Source organism: Loxodonta africana, chromosome X, assembly GCF_030014295.1.
Source record: "Loxodonta africana isolate mLoxAfr1 chromosome X, mLoxAfr1.hap2, whole genome shotgun sequence".
NCBI classification, from domain to species: Eukaryota; Metazoa; Chordata; class Mammalia; order Proboscidea; family Elephantidae; genus Loxodonta; species Loxodonta africana.
In genome coordinates, this window is record NC_087369.1 from 16,461,029 (window position 1) to 16,480,013 (window position 18,985).

Consider the following 18,985-nt stretch of genomic DNA (forward strand, 5'->3'; position numbering starts at 1 on the left):
CCTTTGCCCACTTCTTGATTGGGTTGTTTGTCTTTTTGTGGTTGAGTTTTGACAGAACCATGTAGATTTTAGAGATCAGGCACTGGTCGGAGATGTCATAGCTGAAAATTCTTTCCCAATCTGTAGGTGGTCTTTTTACTCTTTTGGAGAAGTCTTTAGATGAGCATAGGTGTTTGATTTTTAGGAGCTCCCAGTTATCAGGTTTCTCTTCATCATTTTTGGTAATATTTTGTATTCTGTTTATACCTTGTATTAGGGCTCCTAGGGTTGTCCCAATTTTTTCTTCCATGATCTTTATCGTTTTAGTCTTTATGTTTAGGTCTTTGATCCACTTGGAGTTAGTTTTTGTGCATGGTGTGAGGTATGGGTCCTGTTTCATTTTTTTGCAAATGGATATCCAGTTATGCCAGCACCATTTGTTAAAAAGGCTATCTTTTCCCCAATTAACTGACACTGGTCCTTTGTCAAATATCAGCTGCTCATACGTGAATGGATCTATGTCTGGGTTCTCAATTCTGTTCCATTGGTCTATGTGTCTGTTGTTGTACCAATACCAGGCTGTTTTGACTACTGTGGCTGTATAATAGATTCTGAATTCAGGTAAAGTGAGGCCTCCCACTTTCTTCTTCTTTTTCAGTAGTGCTTTGCTTATCCGGGGCTTCTTTCCCTTCCATATGAAATTGGTGATTTGTTTCTCTATCCCCTTAAAATATGACATTGGAATTTGGATCGGAAGTGCATTAAATGTATAGATGGCTTTTGGTAGAATAGACATTTTTACTATGTTAAGTCTTCCTATCCATGAGCAGGGTATGTTTTTCCACTTAAGCATGTCCTTTTGAATTTCTTGTAGTAGAGCTTTGTAGTTTTCTTTGTATAGGTCTTTTACATCCTTGGTAAGATTTATTCCTAAGTATCTTATCTTCTTGGGGGCTACTGTGAATGGTATTGATTTGGTTATTTCCTCTTCGGTGTTCTTTTTGTTGATGTAGAGGAATCCAAGTGATTTTTGTATGTTTATTTTATAACCTGAGACTCTGCCAAACTCTTCTATTAGTTTCAGTAGTTTTCTGGAGGATTCCTTAGGGTTTTCTGTGTATATAATCATGTCATCTGCAAATAGTGATAACTTTACTTCTTCCTTGCCCATCCGGATACCTTTTATTTCTTTGTCTAGCCTAATTGCCCTGGCTAAGACTTCCAACACGATGTTGAATAAGAGCGGTGATAAAGGGCATCCTTGTCTGGTTCCCGTTCTCAAGGGAAATGCTTTCAGGTTCTCTCCATTTAGAGTGATATTGGCTGTTGGCTTTGCATAGATGCCCTTTATTATGTTGAGGAATTTTCCTTCAATTCCTATTTTGGTAAGAGTTTTTATCATGAATGGGTGTTGGACTTTGTCAAATACCTTTTCTGCATCAATTGATAAGATCATGTGGTTTTTGTCTTTTGTTTTATTTATGTGATGGATTACATTAATGGTTTTTCTGATATTAAACCAGCCTTGCATACCTGGTATAAATCCCACTTGATCAGGGTGAATTATTTTTTTTGATGTGTTGTTGGATTCTATTGGCTAGAATTTTGTTGAGGATTTTTGCATCAATGTTCATGAGGGATATAGGTCTATAATTTTCTTTTTTTGTAATGTCTTTACCTGGTTTTGGTATCAGGGAGATGGTGGCTTCATAGAATGAGTTGGGTAGTATTCCGTCATTTTCTATGCTTTGGAATACCTTTAGTAGTAGTGGTGTTAACTCTTCTCTGAAAGTTTGGTAGAACTCTGCAGTGAAGCCGTCCGGGCCAGGGCTTTTTTTTGTTGGGAGTTTTTGGATTACCGTTTCAATCTCTTTTTTTGTTATGGGTCTATTTAGTTGTTCTACTTCTGAATGTGTTAGTTTAGGTAGGTAATGTTTTTCCAGGAATTCATCCACTTCTTCTAGGTTTTCAAATTTGTTAGAGTACAATTTTTCATAATAATCTGAAATGATTCTTTTAATTTCATTTGGTTCTGTTGTGATGTGGTCCTTCTCGTTTCTTATTCGGGTTATTTGTTTCCTTTCCTGTATTTCTTTAGTCAGTCTAGCCAATGGTTTATCAATTTTGTTAATTTTTTCGAAGAACCAGCTTTTGGCTTTGTTAATTCTTTCAATTGTTTTTCTGTTCTCTAATTCATTTAGTTCAGCTCTAATTTTTATTATTTGTTTTCTTCTGGTGCCTGATGGGTTCTTTTGTTGCTCACTTTCTATTTGTTCAAGTTGTAGGGACAGTTCTCTGATTTTGGCTCTTTCTTCTTTTTGTATGTGTGCATTTATTGATATAAATTGGCCTCTGAGCACTGCTTTTGCTGTGTCCCAGAGGTTTTGATAGGAAGTATTTTCATTCTCGTTGCAGTCTATGAATTTCCTTATTCCCTCCTTGATGTCTTCTATAACCCAGTCTTTTTTCAGGAGGGTATTGTTCATTTTCCAAGTATTTGATTTCTTTTCCCTAGTTTTTCTGTTATTGATTTCTAGCTTCATTGCCTTGTGGTCTGAGAAGATGCTTTGTAATATTTCGATGTTTTGGACTCTGCAAAGGTTTGTTTTATGACCTAATATGTGGTCTATTCTAGAGAATGTTCCATGTGCGCTAGAAAAAAAAGTATATTTTGCAGCAGTTGGGTGGAGAGTTCTTTATAAGTCAATGAGGTCAAGTTGGTTGATTGTTGTAATTAGATCTTCCGTGTCTCTATTGAGCTTCTTACTGGATGTCCTGTCCTTCTCCGAAAGTGGTGTGTTGAAGTCTCCTACTATAATTGTGGAGGTATCTATCTCACTTTTCAATTCTGTTAAAATTTGATTTATGTATCTTGCAGCCCTGTCATTGGGTGCATAAATATTTAATATGGTTATGTCTTCCTGATCAATTGTCCCTTTTATCATTATATAGTGTCCTTCTTTATCCTTTGTGGTGGATTGAAGTCTAAAGTCTATTTTGTCAGAAATTAATATTGCTACTCCTCTTCTTTTTTGCTTATTGTTTGCTTGATATATTTTTTTCCATCCTTTGAGTTTTAGTTTGTTTGTGTCTCTAAGTCTAAGGTGTGTCTCTTGTAGGCAGCATATAGATGGATCGTGTTTCTTTATCCAGTCTGTGACTCTCTGTCTCTTTATTGGTGCATTTAGTCCATTTACATTCAGGGTAATTATAGATAAATAAGTTTTTAGTGCTGTCATTTTGATGCCTTTTTATGTGTGTTGTTGACAATTTCATTTTTCCACATACTTTTTTGTGCTGAGGCGTTTTTCTCAGTAAATTGTGAGATCCTCATTTTCATAGTGCTTGACTTTATGTTAGTTGAGTCGTTACGTTTTTCTTGGCTTTTATCTTGAGTTATAGAGTTGTTATACCTTTTTGTGGTTACCTTATTATTTACCCCTATTTTTCTAAGTAAAAACCTAACTTGTATTGTTCTATATTGCCTTGTATCACTCTCCATATGGCAGTTCAGTGCCTCCTGTATTTAGTCCCTCTTTTTGATTATTGTGATCTTTTACCTATTGACTTCCATGATTCCCTGTTATGTGTATTTTTTTTTAATTAATCTTAATTTGTTTTTGTGATTTTCCTATTTGAGTTGATATCAGGACGTTCTGTTTTGTGACCTTGTGTTGTGCTGATATCTGATATTATTGGTTCTCTGACCAAACAATATCCTTTAGTATTTCTTGTAGCTTTGGTTTGGTTTTTGCAAATTCTCTAAACTTGTGTTTGTCTGTAAATATCTTAATTTCGCCTTCATATTTCAGAGAGAGTTTTGCTGGATATATGATCCTTGGCTGGCAGTTTTTCTCCTTCAGTGTTCTGTATATGTCGTCCCATTCCCTTCTTGCCTGCATGGTTTCTGCTGAGTAGTCAGAACTTATTCTTATTGATTCTCCCTTGAAGGAAACCTTTCTTTTCTCCCTGGCTGCTTTTAAAATTTTCTGTTTGTCTTTGGTTTTGGTCAGTTTGATGATAATATGTCTTGGTGTTTTTCTTTTTGAATCAATCTTAAATGGGGTTCGATGAGCATCTTGGATAGATATCCTTTCGTCTTTCATGATGTCAGGGAAGTTTTCTGTCAGGAGTTCTTCAACTATTTTCTCTGTGTTTTCTGTCCCCCTTCCCTGTTCTGGGACTCCAATCACCCGCAGGTTATCCTTCTTGATAGAGTCCCACATAATTCTTAGGGTTTCTTCATTTTTTTTAATTCTTTTATCTGATTTTTTTCCAGCTATGTTGGTGTTGATTCCCTGGTCCTCCAGATGTCCCAGTCTACATTCTAATTGCTCGAGTCTGCTCCTCTGACTTCCTATTGCGTTATCTAATTCTGTTATTTTATTGTTAATCTTTTGGATTTCTACATGTTGTCTCTCTATGGATTCTTGCAGCTTATTAATTTTTTCACTATGTTCTTGAATAATCTTTTTGAGTTCTTCAATAGTTTTATCAGTGTGTTCCTTGGCTTTTTCTGCAGTTATCCTAATTTCATTTGTGATATCATTAAGCATTCTGTAAATTAATTTTTTATATTCTGTATCTGATAATTCCAGGATTGTATCTTCATTTGGGAAAGATTTTGATTCTTTTGTTTGGGGGGTTGTAGAAGCTGTCATGGTCTGCTTCTTTAAGTGGTTTGATATGGATTGTTGTCTCCGAGCCATCACTGGGAAACTAGTTTTTCCAGAAAATCCGCTAAAAAAAAAACTGCAGTCAGATCCCTATCAGAGTTCTCCCTCTGGCTCAGGCTATTCAGATGTTAATGAAGCCGCCTGGGGAGGGTGGGGGAGGGAACAGAGAGATAGGAGAGTAGCACCTCAGAATATAGCCAGAGTTGCTTGTCTTGCTTGGAATGACTATTATATCTGAGATTCCCGCAGGCGGGTCGCCTATGTGTGCTGGCTGTGTGGAGATTGCCCCCGGGGGGTCTGGCCCGCTGGAGTCACGGTCAGATCCTCCGCTTCCAGCCCCACGCCCAGCGTCAAGGCTCCCCTACTGGGACGGTGCACTCTCGACTCCAAAATCAGTCGCTGCCTCCCGGGGACTTCTCGTCCCTCCAGCCGCGTGGCCGTGCCGCCCCCGAGAACCAGTTGGGCCTCCTCCCGGGGTTAGTTCAGATGGGTGGAGCAGCTCCCCGTGCTTGTGCCGTGACCGAGTGTCCTGGCTGGGACGCTGTTCTCCCTGCTCCAATACCAGTCGCTGCCTCCCGGCGACTTCTCCTACCGACTGAGTCCCACACCGCCCGTGCGACCCAGCTGGTCCCCTTCCCGGGGTTAGTTCAGGGGGGTGGAGCAACTGTCCGTGTTTATGCCGTACCTGCGTCCAGTCCAAATCCCTGCGGGATGGTTCCCCGGCTCGGATGCTGCTCTTTCTGCTCCAAGACCAGTCACTGCCTCCCAGGGACTTCTCCTACCGGCTGCGTCCCACGCCGCACGCGGAACCGGCTGGTCCCCCTCCCGGGGTTAGTTCATGGGGGTGGGGCAGCTCTCTGTGCTTGTGCCGTACCTGACTGGTACGCTGGCTCCAGGCTCTGGAAACAATTGCTGCTTCCCCGTATTAGTTCGTTCTCCATCTCTAAATCTGTGTTTGTTGTCCAGGGTTCATAGATTGTTATGTATGTGATTGATTCACTTGTTTTTCCATGTCTTTGTTGTAAGAGGGATCCGAGGTAGAGTCTGCCTAGTCCGCCATCTTGGCTCCGCCCCCATGCTTATTTTTAGCAGCAGTGGCAATGGCTGTTGGAGCAATGATGTACCCTAATCACGAATTCCTGGGGCACCGTCATCACAGAATACAAGGGAAAAAGGAAATCTTAGAAACCAGACACATTTATATATATTTATTCAAGTTGTGTATTTTGCATCAAGTGGACCTTCTGTCTGAAGGTCAGAAATATTGGTAGGAGATGGGAATTGCTATTATGTCCATTTTCCAATTTTAAATGCATAGTTGGAATTTAGAAGTGAGAAAGACCTGTGGAAAGAACACATCAAAATCATTAAAAACTAGAAAAAACCTCAGTTTCATTGGAAACAAAGAAGAAGGATCAGTAGTTGGAAAATATGGCCTTGGTGATAGAAACAATGCTGGAGATCTAATGATAGAATTTCGCAAGACCAACGACTTCTTCATTGCAAATGCCTTCTTTCACCAACATAAACAGCAACTATACACATGGACCTCGCCAGATGGAACACACAGAAATCAAATTGACTACATCTGTGGAAAGAGACGATGGAAAAGCTCAATATCATCAGTCAGAACAAGGCCAGGGGCTGACTGTGGAACAGACCTTCAATTGCACATGTGTAAGTTCAAGCTGAAACTGAAGAAAATTAGAGCAAGTCCACGAGAGCCAAAATATGACCTTGAGTATATCCTACCTGAATTTAGAGACCATCTGAAGAATAGATTTGATGCATTGAACACTAGTGACCGAAGACCAGATGAGTTGTGGAATGACATCAAGGACATCATCCACAAAGAAACCAAGAGGTCACTGAAAAGACAGGAAAGAAAGAAAAGACCAAGATGGATGTCAGAGGAGACTCTGAAACTTGCTCTTGAGCGCTGAGCAGCTAAAGCAAAAGGAAAAAGTGATGAAGTAAAAGAACTGAACAGAAGATTTTGAAGGGCGTCTTGAGAAGATAAAGTATGATAATGACACGTGCAAAGAACTGGAGATGGAAAACCAAAAGGGAAGAACACACTCAGCGTTTCTCAAGCTGAAAGAACTGAAGAAAAAATTCAAGCCTCGAGTTGCAATAGTGAAGGATTCCATGGGGAAAATATTAAACGACGCAGGAAGCATCAAAAGAAGATGGAAGGAATACACAGAGTCATTATACCAGAAAGAATTTGTCGATGTTCGACCATTTCAAGAGGTGGCATGTGATCAGGAACCGATGGTACTGAAGGAAGAAGTCCAAGCTGCTCTGAAGGCATTGGCAAAAAACAAGGCTCCAGGAATTGATGGAATATCAATTGAGATGTTTCAACAAACAGATGCAGTGCTGGAGGTGCTCACTCATCTATGCCAAGAAATATGGAAGACAGCTTCCTGGCCAACTGACTGGAAGAGATCCATATTTATGCCTATTCCCAAGAAAGGTGATCCAACCAAATGTGGAAATTATACAACAATATTAATAATATCACACACAAGCAAAATTTTGCTGAAGGTCATTCAAAAACGGCTGCAGCAGTATATCGACAGGGAACTGCCAGAAATTCAGGCGGGTTTCAGAAGAGAATGTGGAACCAGGGATATCATTGCTGATGTCAGATGGATCCTGGCTGAAAGCACAGAATACCAGAAAGATGTTTACCTGTGTTTTATTGACTATGCGAAGGCATTCGACTGTGTGGGCCATAACAAACTATGGATAACACTGCAAAGAATGGGAATTCCAGAACACTTAATTGTGCTCATGAGAAACCTTTACATAGATCAAGAGGCAGTTGTTCGGACAGAACAAGGGGATACCGATTGGTTTAAAGTCAGGAAAGGTGTGCGTCAGGGTTGTATTCTTTCACCATACCTATTTAATCTGTATGCTGAACAAATAATCTGAGAAGCTGGACTATATGAAGACAAAGAGGGCATTAGGATTGGAGGAAGACTCATTAACATCCTACGGTATGCAGATGACACAACCTTGCTTGCTGAAAGTGAAGAGGACTTGAAGCACTTACTAATGAAGATCAAAGACCACAGCCTGCAGTATGGATTACACCTCAACATAAAGAAAACAAAAATCCTCACAACTGGACCAATGAGCAACATCATGATAAACAGAGAAAAGATTGAAGTTGTCAAGGATTTCATTTGACTTGGATCCACAATCAACAACCATGGAAGCAGCAGTCAAGAAATCAAAAGACGCATTGCATTGGGCAAATGTGCTGCAAAGGACCTCTTTAAAGTGTTGAAGAGCAAAGATGTCACCTTGAAGCTTAAGGTGCGCCTGACCCAAGCCATGGTATTTTCAATCGCATCATATGCATGTGAAAGCTGGACAATGAATAAGGAAGACCGAAGAAGAATTGACGCCTTTGAATTGTGGTGTTGGCAAAGAATGTTGAATATACCATGGACTGCCAAAAGGACGACCAAATCTGTCTTAGAAGAAGTACAACCAGAATGCTCCTTAGAGGCAAGGATGGCGAGACTGCGTCTTACATACTTTGGACATGTTGACAGGAGGGATCAGTCCCTGGAGAAGGACATCATGCTTGGCAGAGTACAGGGTCAGCGGAAAAGAGGAAGACCCTCAACGAGGTGGATTGACACAGTGGCTGCAACAATGAGCTCAAGCATAACAACGATTGTAAGGATGGTGCAGGATGGGGCAGTGCTGCGTTCTGTTGTGCACAGGGTCGCTATGAGTTGGAACCGACTCAACGGCACCTAACAACAACAACAACAAAGCAGACTGAACAGGATTCTAGTTGGTTCAGTACACAAAGCATGGATGCATTTGTTGGCCCTGATGGCTGTTTGTGTTTGTCTTAGGAGAGAGCCTATATTAAAAAAAAAAAAACTCATAGCAACCCCATGTGTTACAGAGTAGAACTGCTCCACAGGGTTTCCTGAACTGTAATCTTTACAGAAGCAGATTACCAGGCCCTTTCTTCTCTAGTGCCACTGAGTGGGTTCAAACTGCCAACCTTTCAGTTAGCTGCCGATCACAAACAACTTGCACCAACTGAGGAACTTCAGCTAAAACTCTGCTGGGTACATGACAGGTATCCAATAAATACTCCATTTAATGCTGTGTCGAGGTTTAACATTTTATAGACTCTATCTTTTCCAGAAAATGTTTTTCCTTTTCTCCTAATGAAGAAAGGATTAAAAAGAGTGTTGGGATGGGTGGCTACGTTGCTCTATCAGCTAGGATAGGTTAAATTGTGCTGCAAAAACAGGGAACTCCTAAATCTCTGGTCAGCTAGGGGCTCTTCTCTGAGTCATTATCTAGCACCAGGCTTACAGAGCAGCCACTCTCTAGAACATGGCTTGTCCCCATAGCAGACAGAAAGTAAATCTTTAGATCAGGGTTTCTCAACCTGGACACTACTGACATTTGGGCCAGATCATTCTACATTGCATTGTCGGATGCTGTGCAGCATCCTGGCCTCTGCCCTCTAGATGCCAGTAGCAACCCCAAGTTGTGACAACCAAAATGTCTCCAGATATTACCAGGTGTCACCTAGGAGGCACAATCACCCCTGGTTGAAAACCACTGCTCACTTGTCTCAAATGTCAGCTCTTCCAAGAGGTATCCCTCACCACCCTATCTAAAATAGAGCCTCTCTCTCAATCACCCTCTGCTTTATTCTTCTACCAGCCCAGAACCAATATTTGGTTTGTTCATTGATGTATTCTAAACTGGTGGTGCAGTGGTTAAGCACTTGGCTGCTAACTGAAAGGTTGGTGATTCAAACCCACCAGCTGCTCCACGGGAGAAAGATGTGACAGTCTGCTCTCGTAAAAATTGCCGCCTTGGAAATCCTATGGGGCAGTTCCACTCTGTCCTATAGGGTCACTATGAGTCGGAATCGACTTGATAGCAATGGGTAGGTAAGCTCCTAGCACCGTGCCTGGCAGAGTAGGCTGTCTGGAAATATTTGTTGAATTAATAAATCAATCAATAAATGAACCAATAGAACCAAGGCAAATTTACACACAAAAAAATACAAAGCATACATAAAATATATGAAAATGTAAATGTAATCGATAAATGGATTTTTTTCCCTTTTTGCTGAAATAAAATTGCTTCTTGAAACATGAGTAAGGAGCAGAATCCTATGGGGCCAGCTCTTTTGAGCTGGGCCTACCTCTTCTTCCATGTGACTCATGAAGATTGTTGAAACAAAATTCCTTAGATCAATTAATCTGAGCACAAGTCAGAGTTTATTAGTATTAATGAGGGAACTAGCAGATGGAGAAAGCCAATTTGAAAACAAAGTTTGAGGAGCAGAGACATATGCCCTAAACAAGGGGCGGATTCCTCACGTGGTTTGGTTGCTAAGTGACGATTCTGTTTTTTTTTTCATAGGGTGCTAATCTTATCAGAGCCATAAACTGGCCATTTCTTTACCAAATGGGTTAATATTTAGGGCATAGGGTCTTTAGAACCATTTTTCTGAAAGTGCTAGACAAGAGCCAATCATCAGAAATAACAAGTAATATGTAAAAAAAAAAAAGACGTAAATAGGAAGCCAACTATCTGATACTATTACTTAGATGTACCGAGTAACAAGGTTTGATCCCCAGACAAACAGGCAATTAGCACAACAGCACCAAATGGTGCCAGGCAAAAGCCAGCCAACGTAGACACAGAGTCCTGCTTTTCTTCCAAGCAGCTATCCGATTTCTCCAGCAAAGACACTGAACACCCAGGTTGCTTAATCATCAGTTTGGGGATAATACTTTTAGGGTTTATGGAATTTTCCAGCGCACATCTCTCCTGGGACTACTAAGAAAATTTGTTCATATCACACTGGGACTTAACAGGCTTTTATTCAGCTCTAATTAATGATTTATATATTAAGCCCATCCCCATGTCTCCTCATTGTTGTTGATGTGTGCCGTAGAGTCAATTCTGCCTCATAGCAACCCCATGTGCTATATAGTGTAGAACTGCTCCATAGGGTTTTCTTAGCTATAATCTTACAGAAGTAGATCACCAGGCCTTTCTTCCACGGTACTACTGGGTGGGTTCGATTCACCAATTTTTAGGTGAATTGTTATTGTCGTTGTTAGGTGCCGTCTAGTCAGCTCTGACTCAGCAACCCTGTGTAAAACAGAACAAAACACTGCCCGGTCCTGTGCCATCCTCACAATCGTTATGCTTGAGCCCATTGTCGCAGCCACGGTGTCAGTCCGTCTTGTTGAGAGTCTTCATCTTTTTCACTGACCGTCTACTCTTTCAAGCATTTAGGTTAGCTGTTGAGTGCAAGCTGTCTGCACCACTCAGGGCCTTCTCCTATTTCCAAACAGGGCCATATTTATAGGTACAGTGGTTAAGGAGTTCAACATATCTTTTTTGGGGGACACAATTCAATCCATATTACCAGCATATTCCTACTCAGTAGCTCTTCCTTAAAACCAAACTCATTACCATCGAGTCAATTCCAATTCATAGCGACCCTATAGGATAGCGTAGAACTGCCGCATAGGGTTCCCAGGGCTGTAAATCTTTACGGAAGCAGACTGCCACATCTTTCTTCCACAGAGGAGCTTGTGGATTTGAACTGCCGACCTTTAGGTTAGCAGCTGAGCGCTTAACCACTGTGCCACGAGGGCTCCTTAGTTTTTCCTTATGGTCCTCAAATTAAACCCTATGAATTGACATTGACTCCTATTGTTTGATACCTGAGGCCACTTTGTCTGCCATCTTTGTCTGTATTAGACCCCAAGACATTATTAAGTTAATTGTGTCCTTCTTCTGCAGAGATTCTTTAAAAACTATCACTTGAAGGCATCCCCAGTCACTTCTTGTGAAGGGACTTTATGACATGACAGAGATGTGCACTTATCTGCAAAGACAGACACTTACCTCTGAGATCCAAGCATAAGGCACTTCCCAGAAGAACTCGCTAACACAGGGGTTTCACAAATGACATTTTCTTTATGTCAACAGAACTGTGGGCTTCCTTTTCGGAAGATAATCTAAGCTCCAAGCTGAAAATGGGCAGCACTCTGAGATTGACTTCAATGCAGATGTTTTGCAGTTTAACACTAAAGGATTTTGACAGGATAGATTGAAATCACAGCGTTTTCTCCTTCACAGTTACAAAAAACTACCCAATAAAAAGTATGTGACTCCAGACAGGACAATATTTTGGATACTTGGTGGCTCTAGATAAGCGAGAGAGTTATTTAATTAACGTGATAAAAAATGTTTTATTGTGTTTTAAGTGAAAGTTTACAGTGCAAATTAGTTTCTCATTCAAAAATTTATACACAAATTGTTCCATGACACTGGTTGCAATCCCTGCAATGTGTCAGCACTCTCTCCCTTTCCCTTTCCACCCTGGGCTCTCTGTGTCCATTTGTCCAGGATTCCTACCCTTCCTGCCTTCTCCTCTTTGCTTTTGGCAGTTGTTGCCCTCTTGGTCTCTTATACTTGATTGAACTAAGAAGCACGTTCCTCACGTGTGTTACTGTTTGTTTTATAGTCCTGTCTAATCTTTGATTGAAAGACGGACTTATGGAGTGGCTTCAGTTCTGAGTTATCAGTGTGACGGGGCCATAGTCTCAGGGTTCCTTCAGTCTATGTCAGACTAGTAAGTCTGGTCTTTTTTGTGAATTTGAATTTTGTTCTACATTTTTCTCCTGCTCTGCCTGGGACCCTCTATTTTGATCCCTGTCAGAGTGGTCAGTGGCGGTAATTGGACACCATCTAGTTTTTCTGGGCTCGGGCTGCTGGAGGCTGTGGTTCATGTGGTCCGTTAGTCCTTTGGACTAATGTTTCCCTTGTGTCTTTGATTTTCTTGATTTTCCGTTGCTCTGAATGTGCTGGGACCAATAGATACATTTTAGATGGCTGATTGCAAGCTTTTAGGACCCCAGACGCTACTCACCAAAGTAGGATGTAGAACATTTTCTTTATGAACTATATTATGCCAATTAACCTAGATGTCACTCGAGACCATGGTCCCCAGCCCTCAGCCCCAGTAACTCAGTCCTTCGAGGTGTTTGGATGTGTCTAGGAAGCTTCTATGACTTTTCCTTGATCAAGCTGTGCTGACTTCCCCTGTATTGTGAGTTGTCTTTCCCTTCACCGAAGTTAACACTTGTCTACTATCTAGTTAGTGATTTCCCCTTCCCATCCCTCCCCTCCCTTGTAACCATCAAGGGTTGTTCTTTTCTTGGCTTTTTATAATAGTGGTCTCATACAATATTTGTCCTTTGTGATTGGCTTATTTCACTCAGCATAATGACCTCCAGATTCATCCATGTTATGAGATGTTTCACAGGTTAGTCATTGCTCTTTATTGTTGCATAGTATTCCATTGTGTGTATGTACCATAGTTTGTTTATCCATTCATCTGCTGATGGGCATCTAGGTTGTTTCCACCTTTTTGCTATTGTGCATAATGCTGCAGTGAACATGGGAGTGCACATATCTATTCGTGTGATGGCTCTTACTTCTCTAGGAGTGAGATTGCTGGATCATATGATATTTCTATTTATGGCTTTTTAAGGGAGCACCATTTGTTTTCCACAGTGGTGTTACTATTTTGCATTCCCGTCAGCAGTACGTAAGAGTTCCAATCTCCCTGCAACCTCTCCAACATTTGTTATTTTCTGTTGTTTTTTTTTTTTTTTGATTCATGCCAGTAATGTTGGGGTGAAATGGTATCTCATTGTAGTTTTGATTTGCATTTCTCTTTTAAAGGCTAATGATCACAAGCATTTCCTTATGTGTCCTTTAACTGCCTGACTGTCTTCTTTGGTGAAGTGTCTGTTTGTATCCTTTGCCCATTTTTTAGTTGAATTATTTGTCTTTTTGTTGTTGAGGTGTTGAAGTATTTTGTAGATTTTAGAGATTAGACCCTTGTTGAATATGTCATACCCAATTTTTTTTCCCAGCCTGTAGGTTCTCTTTTTACTCTTTTGTTGAAGTATTTGATGAAACATGATAAAATTTTATTCTTTTTTAAAAATTTAAATAGAAAGTATCCTCTCTGTCTTAGGCTGGGTTCTCTAGAGAAGCAAAACCAGTAAAGTGTATAGACAGAGGGAGACAGAGAGAGAGAGACTTATATCAATGAAATGGCTCAGGTGGTTTTTAGAGGCTGTGCATCCTAGGTCCACAGAACAGGAAAGAGGATTCTTCTGATTCATGTAGCAGCAGGGGCTGCTGAACCCAAGATCGGCAGGCCAGAGAGCAGGGCTGCAGCAGGCTGTGAAAATCAACAGATCTCAAGCTCAGCAGGCAAGCTGCTAGCTCAAGTCCTAACGACTGGAGGTCAGATGAACAGGAGCCAGATGGCAGTTGGAACCCACCACATGGCTCACTGGAGAAAGACCTGGTCATTGACTTCTGTAAAGACTGTTGTTTGTTAGGTGGTGTCAATTCAGTTCTGACTCATAGCGGCCCTATGTAACACAGAACAAAACACTGCCCATTCCTGCACCATCCTCACAGTCGTTGCTATGTTTGAGCCCATTGTTGCAGCCACTGTGTCGATCCATCTCTTTGAGGATCTTCCTCGTTTTTGATGACCCTCTACTTTACCATGTGTGATGCCCTTCTCTAGGGACTGGTCCCTCCTGAGAACATATCCAAAGTACCTGAGACAGAAAACCCAACACCTCTACAACAAAAAGACAAATGATCCAATTAAAAAATGGGCAAAGGAAATGAACAGGCACTTCAACAAAGAAGACATTCAAGCCATCACTAGCCATTAGAGAAATGTAAATCAAAACCACAATGAGATACCATCTCACTCCGGCATTACTGGCATGAACCAAAAAAACAGAAAATAACAAATGTTGGAGAGGCTGCAGGGTGATTGGAACTCTTACGTACTACGGGTAGGAATGCAAAATTACACAACCATTTTGGAAAACAATATGGCACTCCCTTAGAAAGCTAGAAATAGAAATACCATATGATCCAGCAATCCCACACCTAGGAATATATCCTAGAGAAATAAGAGCCATCACACAAATAGACATACACACACCCATGTTCATTGTAGCTTTGTTCACAATAGCAAAAAGGTGGAAACAACCTAGATGCCCATCAGCAGATGAATGGATAAACAAACTATGGTACATACACACAATGGAGTACTACACAACGATAAAGAACAATGATGAATCTGCAAAGCATCTCATAACATGGATGAATCTGGAGGTCATTATGCTGAGTGAAATAAGTCAATCACGAAAAGACAAATGTTGTACGAGGCCACTACTATAAAAATTCATGAAAAGGCTTACACACAAAAAGAAACAATCTTTGATGGATATGAGGGAGAGGAGGGGTGGAGATGGAAAAACACTAAATAGACAATAGATAAGTGGTAACTTTGGTGAACGGTAAGACAGTACACAATACTGGGGAAGCCAGCACAACTTGTACAAGGCAAGGTCACGGAAGCTCCATAGACACATCCAAACTCCTTGAGGGACCAAATTACTGGGCTTAGGGCTGTGGGGACCATGGTCTCGGGGAACATCTAGCTCAATAGGCATAACATAGTTTATAAATAAAATCTTCTACATTCTACTTTGGTGAGTAGAGTCTGGGGTCTTAAAAGCCTGTGAGCAGCCATCTAGGATACTCTACCGGTCTCACCCCTTCAGGAGCAGAAGAGAACGAAGAAAACTGAAGATGCAAGGAAAAGATTAGTCCAAAGGACTAATAGGCCACATCTACCATGGCCTTCACCAAACTGAATCCAGTACAATTAGATGGTGCCCAGCTACCACCACTGGCTGCTCCGACAGGGATCACAATAGAGGGTCCCGGAAAGAGCTGGACAAAAAAGTAGAACAAAATTCTAACTCAAAAAGAAAGACCAGACTTACTGGCCTGACAGAGACTGGAGAAACCGTGAGAGTATGGCCTCCAGACACCTTTTTAGCTCAGTAATGAAGTCACTCCTGAGGTTCACCCTTCATCCAAGGATTAGAACAGGCCCATAAAACAAAATGAGACAAAAGGGGCACCCCAGCCCAGGGGCAAGGACTAGAAGGCAGGAGGGGACAGGAAAGCTGGTAATAGGAAACCCAAGGTTGAAAAGGGAGAGTGTTGACTATCGTGGGGTTGTTAACCAATGTATGTGTTCTGTTTAATGAGAAGCTTATTTGTTCTGTAAACCTTCATCTAAAGTTCAATTAAAAAAAAAAAAAGACCTGAGATGAAATACCATTGTCCTCACTCCTAAGGCGCATTCTGGCTGTATTTCTTCCAACACAGATTTGTTCTGTTCTTCTGGCAGTCCGTGGTATATTCAACACTCTTCACCAACACCATAATTCAAAGGCATCGATTTTTCTTCGATCTTCCTTATTCATTTTCCAGCTTTCACATGCGTATGAAGCAATTGAAAATACCATGGCTTGGGTCAGGTGCACCTTAGCCCTCAAAGTGACAACTTTTTAAAAAAAAAAACACTTTAAAGGCACCTTTTGCAGCAGATTTGCCCAGTGCAACGTGTCCTTCGATTTCTTGACTGCTACTTCTATGGGTGTTGATTGTGGATCCAAGTAAAATCAAATCCTTGACAACTTCTATATTTTCTCCATTTATCATGATGTTGCTTCTTGGTCCAGTTACAAGGATTTTTGTTTTCTTTATGTTGAGGTGTAATCCATCCTGAAGGCTGTGGTCTTTGATCTTCATGAGTACGTGCTTCAAGTCCTCTTCACTTTCAGCAAACAAGGTTGTGTCATCTGCATATTGCAGGATGTTAGTGACTCTTCCTCCAATCCTGATGCCACGTTCTTCTTCATGTAGCCCAGCTTCTCAGATTATTTGCTCAGCATACAGATTGAATAAATATGGTGTAAGCATAGAACCCTAACACTAACACCTTTCCTGATTTAAACCGCTCAGTATCCCCTTGTCCTGTTAGAACGGCTGCCTATTGGTCTATGCACAGGTTCCTCATGTTCACAATTAAGTGTCCTGGAATTCCCATTCTTTGAAATGTTATCTATAATTTGTTATGATCCACACAGTCAAATGCCTTTGCGTAGTCAATAAAACACAGGTAAACATCTTTCTGGTGTTCTCTGCTTTCAGCCAAGATCCATCTGACATCAGCAATGATATGCCTGGTTTCACGTCCTCTTCTGAATCCAGCTTGAATTTCTTGCAGTTCCTGATGTACTGATGCAACTGCTTTTGAATGATCTTCAGCAAAATTTTACTTGCATGTGATATTAATGATATTGTTCATATGAGCAATTGACGGTCTGTTCCACAGCTGGCCCTGTCTTTATTCTGACTGATGATATTAAGCTTCTCCATTGTCTCTTTCTATAGATTTATCGATTTGATTCCTGTATATTCTCTCTGTTGAGGTCCACATGTATAAAAAAACAAACCAAACCCATTGCTGTTGAGTTGATTTTGACTCATAGTGACCTATAGGACAGAGTAGAACTGCCCTGTAAGGTTTTAAGGAGTACCTGGTGGGTATGAACTACCGACCTTTTGGTTAACAGGCATAGCTCTTAACCACTATGCCACCAGGGTTTCCACAGTCACTGTTTATGTTGTTCAAAAAAGGTATTTGCAATGAATAAGTCATTGATCTTGCATAGTTCTATCATGCAATCTCCAGCATTGTTTCTATCACCAAGGCCATATTTTCCAACTACCAATCCTTTGTTTCCAACTTTCGAATTCCAATCACCAGTAATTATCAATGCGTCTTGGTTGCATGTTTGATCAATTTCAGACTACAAAAGTTGGTGAAAATCTTCAATTTCTTCCTCTTTGACATTAGTGGTTGGTGCATAAATTTGGTATAATAGTCTCCTAATAACTGGTCTTTCTTGTAGGTGTATGTATATTATCCTATCACTGACAGCATTGTACTTTAGAATCCATCTTGAGATGTTCTTTTTGACAATGAATGTGATGCCATTCCTCTTCAATTTTTCATTCCCGGCATAGTGGACCATATGATTGTCCAATTCAAAATGGCCAATACCAGTCCATTTTAGCTCACCAATGCCTAGCATATCGATCTTTATGCATTCCGTTTCATTTTTGACAGCTTCCAATTTTCCTAGATTCATACTTCATACATTCCAGGTTCTGATTATCAATAGATATTTGTAGCTATTTCTTCTCATTTTGAGTCGTGCCACATCAGCAAATGAAGGTCCCGAAAGTTTTATTCCATCCACGTCATTAAGGTCGCCTCTACTTTGAGGAGGCAGCTCTTCCCCAGTCATATTTTGAGTGCCTTCCAACCTGAGAGGCTCAGCTTCCCGTACTATATCAAACAGTGTTTCGCTGAAATTCATAAAGTTTTCACTGGTCGATTCCTTCAGACTGGACTGAGAGGTCCTTCTTTTTAGTCTGTCTTAGCCTGGAAGTTCCACTGAAACATGTCCACCATGGGTGACCCTTGCCGGGTTTTCAAATACCGGTGGCATAGCTTACAGCATCACAGCAACATGCAAGGCACCACAGTATGACAAACTGATAGGCAAGTGGTGGTCTAAAGATTAAAGATTACAGCCAAGACAACCCTATGGGAAAGTTCTACTCTGTCACTTGGAGTTGCTATGAGTCCGAACAGACTCGATGGCACAAAACAACAAAAACTTTTTTCCAGAAGAATTCAGTTGCTCAATCTATGCATCTGTTGTTTTTGGTTGTCATTGACTTGATTCCCAGTCGTGGCCAAGCCATGTGTTACAGTGTAAAACTGCTTCATAGGGTTTTTCTTGTTGTTGTGCGCTGTCTAGTAGATTCCAGTCATAGCAACCCTGTAGGAGAGAGAACTGCCTCATAGGATTTCCAAGGAGTGGCTGGTGGATTCGAACTGCAGACCTTTTGGTTAGCAGCTGAGTTCTTAACCACTGCACCACCAGGGCTCCTCACTCTAGTTTAGCACACACAAACATAGGGAGACCCCATGACCATTAGGCAGTTCTCTCCCAGCCAGAAGCAGATTGCCACATCTTTCTCCCACTTCACAGGTATAAGAGGTAAGATTCCAACACACATGTTCGGGGGACACAATTCAATCCATAACATGTGGACATCGGCAAATGTTATATAAATCAAGGGTTTTTTTTTTTTGTCCAGAGAGCCAGTTTTTAAACATTCTCCAGCATAGCATTGGATGTTACCAAGCTGTCCACCACATCACAAGAAAATCCAGCCAGTTGCTTGGTCATATAGAACTTCACTGGACAGACTGAATGGAACATGTGCTGGTGAGGAGGAAGGGAGAAAAATGTATTTGTTGG